Source organism: Glossina fuscipes, unplaced genomic scaffold (genome assembly GCF_014805625.2).
Source record: "Glossina fuscipes isolate IAEA_lab_2018 unplaced genomic scaffold, Yale_Gfus_2 28, whole genome shotgun sequence".
NCBI classification, from domain to species: Eukaryota; Metazoa; Arthropoda; class Insecta; order Diptera; family Glossinidae; genus Glossina; species Glossina fuscipes.
The window spans coordinates 6354300-6363458 of record NW_023998423.1 but is presented as its reverse complement, the minus strand read 5'-3'; the positions used below and the strand labels follow the sequence as shown (position 1 = coordinate 6363458).

The 9159-nt window shown below is 34.6% G+C and overlaps 1 pseudogene; it reads left to right on the top strand.

Moving 5' to 3' along the window:
* The first annotated feature begins 7418 nt into the window (after positions 1 to 7418).
* LOC119636312 lies at positions 7419 to 8217 on the top strand (annotated as a pseudogene).
* The last annotated feature ends 942 nt before the right edge of the window (positions 8218 to 9159 follow it).

Genomic DNA, 9159 nt, shown 5'->3' with positions numbered 1-9159 from the left:
ATTTACTGTGTCTGTAAACATCTGTTCATTTCCTTTGAAGTTTTCATATTCCTATGCTTCAGAAAATTGGCAGTTAATCGCTTATATGATTCAAAATTATTCCCGTTCGCAAACTGTTGGAGATGTGCAAAATTTTGGAAAGATTGAAACTCTAACGCTTATGTTTGGCTACGTTCTTTATTTATTTTTTTTTTTGTGTTTCTAGTTATTTATTTTTATTCTTCTCTTATTCGTACGGAAAAGTTTTACAACTGCCAACTCACAGCAAAATTAATTTAACCGTAAATCAATAACTCCTCAAATGTCAGCTTAACTGTATTTGCACACATATATATATATATATATACATGCATATCTATACATGCATTCGCATACATATACCGCTTAATGTTGTAATAAATGTGAGCTCACAAATGCTTACAGACAATCTTTCAATTGTGTGCAGCTTACAAAGCAAATTCCTTAACTAAGAGTTTTTGGCAGTTTAGATGCAACAAAAACTAAAACTTATCCTGTGATGGGCAATATGTATACACATACAAGTGCTCAACCACATATACATACTTTACTATTATTGGGCGCTGAAATCGTGTGCTCGAAAGCTGGATAAAAAGTTTACATCGAAGCTGTAGAGATGCGGAGTCAGAGTCAGGCAAACTTAACGTTAATATGTATTGGTATTGATTTAAAATCAAACGAAACTTTTGTCTGCCTCCAAGTCTTGTTTGATGTAAAGAGCGATTTAGTGCACCCCCGGGAAGTGTGTGTCAATGTACAGGATATATGCAGGCGATAAATGATTCTGTTACTGATTTTAAACATTTGAAAAAATTTTTTAGAAATCTTTGTTTTGTTAAAAGTTTTCCTTCAACGATTTATATATCAAATCGATTCTGTTAAATTAAAATTTAGATGAGAGCGTACTTAAGACTCGAAATGTTGTTTTGATAAAGTTTATGCGCATTTCGTAAATGCGTGTTCATGTTAAGGCAATAAAAGTGAAAGGAAATTACACGCGCGGTACGAGTAAGAAATTTTTGCAAATTTTGAGATTTTAGTAAGGATTTTGCAAAAGATTTTTAAAAACATATTTTATATTTATAAGATTAATTTCAAAATACATTTACATGTTCTAAGAGTCGACTAAAAGGCAAATTAAAACATATAACAAAGTTATATTCGGTCATGATCGAATCTTTTTTATCCAGCATCGTTATCCTATAAAAGAACTCAATTTTCTGCCAATAAATCAAAAGTTTTGGCCTCACAGGTTCTTCGTCTCGGAAGGGGGAGTGCTAGGCCAAGTTAGGCTAAGAATTAGGATTAAGTAAGTGACTAGACGGACCACGGGAGATAGGGGAGCCGAGTAAGCCAGTAAGGTTACCAAACGGCCATCTTGACGGTAGTCGTAAGGGAGTTGTCTGCAAATAGTCCGTGTTGAAGGACAGAGTGGTCCGCTCAGGTAGGCAACAAAGCGGAAGCAGAGCGAGGAATTAGTTAAGCATTTTTGTCTAGAGATAAGTTAGTTAAGTTTAGGCGATAAGGGAGTGCGGATCGAGTTTGAGTATCGATAGAGCTTTTTTTTTAAATCTTCGTTAAATTTGAAATTTGAAATTAAAAATTGAGAAGAATGAAATAAATGGAAATATTCAACAAATAAGTTCTTGTGAATCACAGCCTGGTGCGGCTAAGCTTACCGCAGCACCAGGGAATGGGCAAAAGTCTTCACAATATAACCCTAATAGTGTCTCTCAGGCTTTTTTTTGGGAATTACATATATTTTGGAAAAAAAACGAAATGAGTATACCCTTATCTTGCAGTGGCGGGTATAAGAATAGAAGAACAATTTTGATCTTCTTATGATGACAGTTGTTTGCGATGCCTTTAAAGGTGTACTCCTTAGTGAACCGCGGGCGGATTCTCGACAAGTTAATTTGAAAATCTTTTATTAACTAAATATTATCTCTTTACAAATGCTTGTCAATTACATAAAAACTTAGTACTTTCAAAATTTGTCCCGTGTTTCACTAGTGTTAGGAAATGTGGATCAAGTGTTTTGTTTTTCTTTTAATTCAAAATTGCAGCAGTTGCGCTCTTTACCGCAACTTAGTGCTAAATGATTATTAGTTTTTAATATTTTTCAAAAACAATTGTTACTAATAAAATATGTGTTTAATAATTCCCGCGAACATTATTATTCTATTAACATATCTCTCATGCAGAAAAAAATGCTTTTCAAGCTGTGATAGTGGTTTCCTTCGTAAAAAAAATACACAGTGGTTTTTTTATATCCACCGACAAGGATTGTGTTATGTGCTTTTTGTCAAAACTTTTGCAACATGTAGAAGGAAGCTTCAGAGATGACATAAAACATATATACATTCTTGATCAGGATTAAAATCTGAATCGACTTAAGCGTGTCTGCCGGTCTGCCTGTGTACTGTCTATGATGAACATTCAAAAGTCAGGCTATCGACTTGAAACGTGGCAAAAACATTCGCGTTTGAATTACTATTGAAGATGGGCCAAATCGCTTAAACTAAGCGCTTACGGTGTAACGTGAACTGTGAAAACCTTTTATTTTCGTAAACCACAACAGAAACACAACAAGTAAGAGAGTAATATTCGGCGGGGGCCGAATCTCGCATACCCAACACTACGCTTCTCGCATTCTACTCTTCCCATAAAACCTCAAAAAAGTGACCTCGTATGGGGGCATGGTCGACTTTTTTCATTTCTGTACGTAAAGGCTACAGTGCTTTGTAAAGTAAATTTGAAAAATTTCCGCGTATTACTATTCCACAAATTTTTGTTAAGAAAAACGAAGTTGTGTTCAGCTTATGCTCCACTGCGGACTTCTGTTCACACCAATTCGGTCCATTTGCAGTACCAACCTGCATGCAAAAACTTACAATGTTTCTACAAAATTTGAAGTCGATATTGATTTTTGCGATCAGAAGAGCGCCAATAACCAACATACGGACGGACAGGCATGGCTAAAACAATCTCGGAATTTCACGCTGATCAAGAATATATACACTTTATAGTGTTTGTGAGACTTCCTTTCGGGTATTACTGCATGCTGTATGCATGCAAAAAAAAAACAAAATAAGTATACCTCCGTCTCACAGTGGAAGTTATAATAACAATTTCCACCTACATACGTATAGATTCAGCCTACCAATCATGCCCAAAAGTTGTTTTTGTATGCATGCGTGGTGAATGTCTTTCAGGCACATTGTAAGGTCATATTTAACCAGATATGTATCTCGTTCTACGTGCACGAAACATACCTCAAATACATTCACTGTTTTTGTAAGAAATTTTAACAATTTCTACATGATGGGCAACTGCGTATTTTTCCACGATGATTTCGAACTGAACACCAATGTCGGTTTTGGCGCGAGTCGGAAAAAAAAATCTTGCCTATTGAACAAAAATGGAAAGGATGAGCCAACCTCGTCCGAAGCTATAGACTACGATAATTCAGCTTTTTCTTTTATTTTTTTAATCCTTTCTGAGATAGGGGTGGCATGCATAAAAGATTTGGTCACAGTCGAATATTGTTTTCTCACTTCTTTTATACATCTATTAACTGATTCGCATGCACTTCAATGCGAATGGAGATGATCAGCGTTGCTCTTAACTAAAGCAATGCGACTCTATTGCTGTCCTTTGGAGGAAAGCGGGATCAACTTTTAAACGTTTTCAAGCTTAGCGTTAGAAGTCTTGTTTGTTTGTCTTTAAGAATCTTGAAAGGCCCCTTCAAGCATGTTTTCGAAGATTGGCCGAAAACACATAGTATGTTATGACATTCTTCGATGGTAATATTAACACAAAATAAGCAAAATAAGCTTCCTTCTTCTCTCTCTCTATCTCTCTCTTTCTCTCTCTTTCTCTCTCTTCTTATACACCTTGTATGAGGTTAAAAAATTTTCTAAATTAATTAAAATGTTTTGAAACATTTTTTAATGAAAAAATTCTTCTATGAAATTATTGTTTATTTTATGCTTACATATATTTGCGATTGTTACTTTTGATGAAAGCAAATTCTGTTAGCAATAAATATTCTGACTTTTGCTTTATTCAAAATTATTTATTTTTATTTATTGTGCTCATATATGTATATGTAATTAAAATTCCACGAGCATCATTAAAAGTTTGTCTGCACGCATTACATGTTTTTCTCTTCTGATATTTTCGTGCAATGACAAAGCGGAACACATCAGACATTTCGTTATAAGCTCTTCGTTCAATTGCTCTAAAGAAACTTTGCGCATATTTTAGAGATAGCTATGAGAATTTGATTTACCGAAGGCAGGAATAATATGATTTCAGTACACGAGACTTACATAAGTGCACTTTACTGATAAAATGCATTTGCGAGGCAGAACTTGGCTTACATGTAAGGAATGTGAAGAACGATAATATCTTTATTTTAGAATGAAAGATGTTAGACTAATGTTTAACGTAATCCACGATCGATTAAATATGAAGAATTAATGAAAATGAGAAAAAAGATTTGACGGCTACACGGCTTCACGATTTGATTTCCACTTATAGACTGTGTCTTGTTACCCCGTTCGTTTCACTCTCCTCCACCAGTTCTCATTGGTGATCTCCGTTATTCGGGGCCAAATATTAATTACGTGATTCAAAAAATTGGGTTAATTTTGGAATTATTATAGCATAAAAACAAAAGAATTTTCCTAAATAAATCATCATTTTCAACTGAATGATTTGTGCCTTCATAGCTAGTAATGAGAGTAATTGCTTCAATCCAAAAGTCTGACTGAAGACAGTGAGAAAACGAAGAGAAAAATGCGCTCCGACACTAGTCAAGCTAGAAAAGTTGGTTTGTTTTTGATTATTCGGAGTCTCTCTCTCTCTCTCTCTATTTTGTCGTTTTATATACACCTTGAGGATTCCTATATTCAGAGATCTTAACTTATTCTAATTTACCCATTTAATGATGAAGATTGAAAAATGACTTTACGAATCTTTTCTAGAGAATTTCATGTGCTTCAGGTTATTCTCATAATTTCTTCTCATTCCATTTATATTTTATGTATATACATAAACTTTACATATATATATATGTATATAGATATATATGTTTTTGTGGATGTATGCAACACTCCGAAAAGTTTGTGATAGATAGTATATTTTATACACATCAACTGATAAACATTTGTGCGATCTGATATCTCCTCAAGTAACTCGGTGTTATTGAAAATGAATTGGATGAGATCGCCCCCCGTATACAGCCCAATTTCATCAAAAATATTTCCTAATCAAAATCGATGAAAAATACTAACATGATAAGTAGATTTATTGTGAGAAGTTGCGACTACATGAGTCTCTTTTTCATACTCTTTACTCTATAAGCATTCCCAGGAAAAGTACGAGTTTAAATAGCAACAATTTCCGACTTTTGATATTTTAGAAAGAAGATAGGCTGGTGTTAAGCGAAGCGGTCCAGAGCGGTTAATAGACGGCCTTGTCTGACTTTGACGTTTTGACTGTTTCAATTTATTTATCCGTCCGTACGTCCTTTCATCTTTGTCATGTGTAAACAGTGGGCTCTTTGATAAAGTATTGAAAGAGGGTCAACATATTTCTTTGCGTAATTTTTAAGATAAGTGACCATACGATTTTCGAGCCGTCCAACGTACCTTTATGGAAAATATTCTTTTAGTTACTTTTTTTGGTCAATATGTTGTTGCTGCACTAAAGCGTTCTACACGGATTATAAATTATTTGACATTGTTTAGGCACTGGAATAAAAACAAGGAGAGCTTAAAATAACAGAATAATTTGAACTCGTAAAGAACTTGTAAGAAAAAAAAAGTTTTAAATGATTTAAATATTTTTCAAATATTCGCACACTACAAAAGTATTTCAACAATAGAGAAAACAACTGTCTTATGAGTTAACCCTGAACTGAAGTTAAACTTCTTTCTTCCTTAGACGATAATGCAGTTCAAAGGCACAAAGAAAGAGTTCCTTTGCCTAACCTAAATTAACCAACAATAAATAATATAAATATCTTCGTTGGCAGCAAACGAAGACTTTTTTCATAAAAGTAGTATCTTATGTAGCCTATTGACTACTTAGTACACGTACTTGACTATTCACCTCAAACTTCATTATAAGGATTTCTATAAGAAGCACGAAATAGAGCCGTCACCTTATAAAGTGTGCTTACCTTACATTCAACAAGATGTCAAACTATGCAGCTATAAGAAATTGATTACTGTAGAGTATCCCGAATTCGCTGCTGGTTTAAAGTATTTAATTAACCAATTTAATTTAAACCGCAAATTACTCTCAGTTAACATATTTACTTACTTAATTCATTTTTATGAGATAATTTTTATTGCCAATAAAACATTTAAATAATTTCTATTAGCATAAGTATTTACGTCACTTTTTGTATTATATACTTTTTGTATGGCATAATTTTAATTATTAGTAACGGAAGCATTATTTGTAATTGTATTTTAATATGTGAGACACACTTTGTTGAATCAATCAATCAATTATAAAATCATTCATAATCATAATCAAGAGTCAGATTTCCAGTCATTGATTCATTTCTGTGTCTCTTCTTATTCTAAAACCAGGTAAATTGCGAATGGAGTGAAATTTAATTCGCGCATAGCGCGAATGATGTCTTAGGATAACATGTGATAAAAATTCCGAACAACAAAGTCATTATATGTTTTCTATCTTTCATTTGTAACAAAGCTCTTCGTTTAATAAAATCATAGCATGATGATCCTGACGCCCATCTGTATGTAACCGTAATCACCACAATTTTATTCATTCATAACAAGGCGATCATGGCGGACGATGGGCAAAAACTTCGAAAGCCGAAGGTCAGTAAGAGACTTGCATTACACTCAAATTACTTATAAACTTTGACGATGTGCGCCTCGGCACTATCAAACCTTCTGTCCTCAGATCCCTATTCACCGCTGACGGGATTTAACGGAATTTCACGGAATAAAATCATGCAAACTTTATTAAGATCATTGTCAAGTTGCTCAGATGGCCAACAAAGTCATTCGATCAACTACAACTTTTACGCCGATAACATTGTAATCTTCCTTTGGGACATCCAACCCACAAAAATTGTTGCCAAAAATTTGCTCTTAACGAATTTCTTTGAATACTGCCAAAGGTAGAAGACCATGGCGTGTTTTTCACAGGGAGAAGTCCATGTTTTTCGCCATGCAACTCATGCTGGCAGGTAAACAATGTTCAACTTTAGCTATCAAAGTTTATTAAATAGATAAAATATAGGTGTAATTTTCTTAAAAAAGTGAACAAAGTGCAAACAATCTTTCTTAAAAGACGAACTGAAGGGACTGGACACGTTCTTCTTGTCTTGGACGTGTTTTAATTAAATAAAAATGTCCCATCATAAATTTTCGACTCCTCGCCATAGTTCTACGGCCTTTTGGCCGAAGAAACGTTCTACTCGTTGTCGTGGAAAAGTTAAGTGCTTCCCCAAAGATGATGCCAGCAAGCCTGCACATTTACCTAGCTTTATTGGCTATAAGGCTGGTAAGTCGCACATCGTTCGCGAAGCTGATCTTCCCGATTCAAAGATCAATAAAAAAGAAGTAGTGGACGCCGTCACCGTTTTGCAAACACCGCCCATGATTGTTGTTGTTGTGTGGTAGGCTACATTGAAACAGCTTTCGATTTGCGTACTTTAGTTATCCTTTTTTGACCGCAACATTTCTCCGAAAAGTGTCATCGACGTTTCTATAAAAATTGGTATAATTCGCAAAAGAACCTTTCGCCAAGACCAGCAAGAAACGGGATGATGATCTCGGAAAGAAGAGCATTGAAAATGACTTCCATAAAATGTTACGTTACTGCAAAGTGATTCGCGTCATTACTCACTCTCAGGTCCGTGTGATTAAACAAAGCCAAAAGAAAGCCCACGCAGTAGTGGAGATTCAATTGAATGGCGGCTCTATTGAGGATAAGATGAAATGGGTGCGTGAACTTTTGGAAAAACCTGTAGCAGTTAGCAAGATTTTCGGTCAAGATGAAATGATTGATTGTATAGGAGGGACCAAAGTTAAAGGCTTCAAAGATGTTACTTCGCATTGGCATACCAAGAAGAAAAAGATGAAAGGTAAGTTTACACACAAAATTGGTACTATGTCGTAAAAGTAATATAATAAAACAGTTTTATAAGGATGTCATTGAAGACATTTTACTTTGCGCATGACCCGTGTAAAGTGCTTCTTCTTCTCAATGTGATATCAGTCAACTACAAAGAGTACTGGACTAGGCATAGCAGCTGGCTATAAACCTATACTAGCAATTTTCAACTTTGAGACTTCGAATACAAAGTGATGCCGAAAACTGTTGGAACCGTTGTAATATCTTGAATCGATTAATTTCATTCCTTATATTGGTTTTCAATTGCAACATCGTTACTGGGTGATATTTATAAAATCCGCTTTTTGAAAACCATCAAAAAAAAATTAGTCCGATAGAGCGAGGTAGTAAGATCTAGCCATTCAATTCAATTCAGAATTTGAGAACTTTGTAAGATTAATCGATCTGACAACTCCACTTCAGTAGTCAGTGTTTGCAGCTTCCACATGAGCTGTCAATTTTAGTTTTTTTTTTTTGTTTGTTTAGAAATGGATTGGACCAGTTAAGTTAATGTTAGATCCATAATCCAGAAGCGAAATTGAGAGCGATTGATGAAAAAATTTAAGCATAGGTAAACTGATGTGGCAGAGTGTTCGCATTGAGAGGCTCTGTTCCGTTGTCAATCCATAAATCACCGTATATGGTACTGTACTGTCAAGATCCGGCTAATAATGCCGATAAAAGAAAAAGTGTAGGCGATTCGTGATTGTAATAGAAATACTAAATGTAAAAATACCAGCACGAAAAATTTCATATAGATTGTTATACAGGTTATATATACTGAAAGATTGTCTAAGGATGTCAAACCTCCTGCACTCAAAAACAAGGTGCTCGGCAGACTTAGTAATATTGCAATCCTCACAGATGTCAGAGGAGGAGACTTTGATCATTTTAAAATAGACCTTGTCGTAGGTGTGATTACTCATAAGACGGTGAAGAACTTTAAATTCCCATCTTGTGAATTTTCCTTTAGGT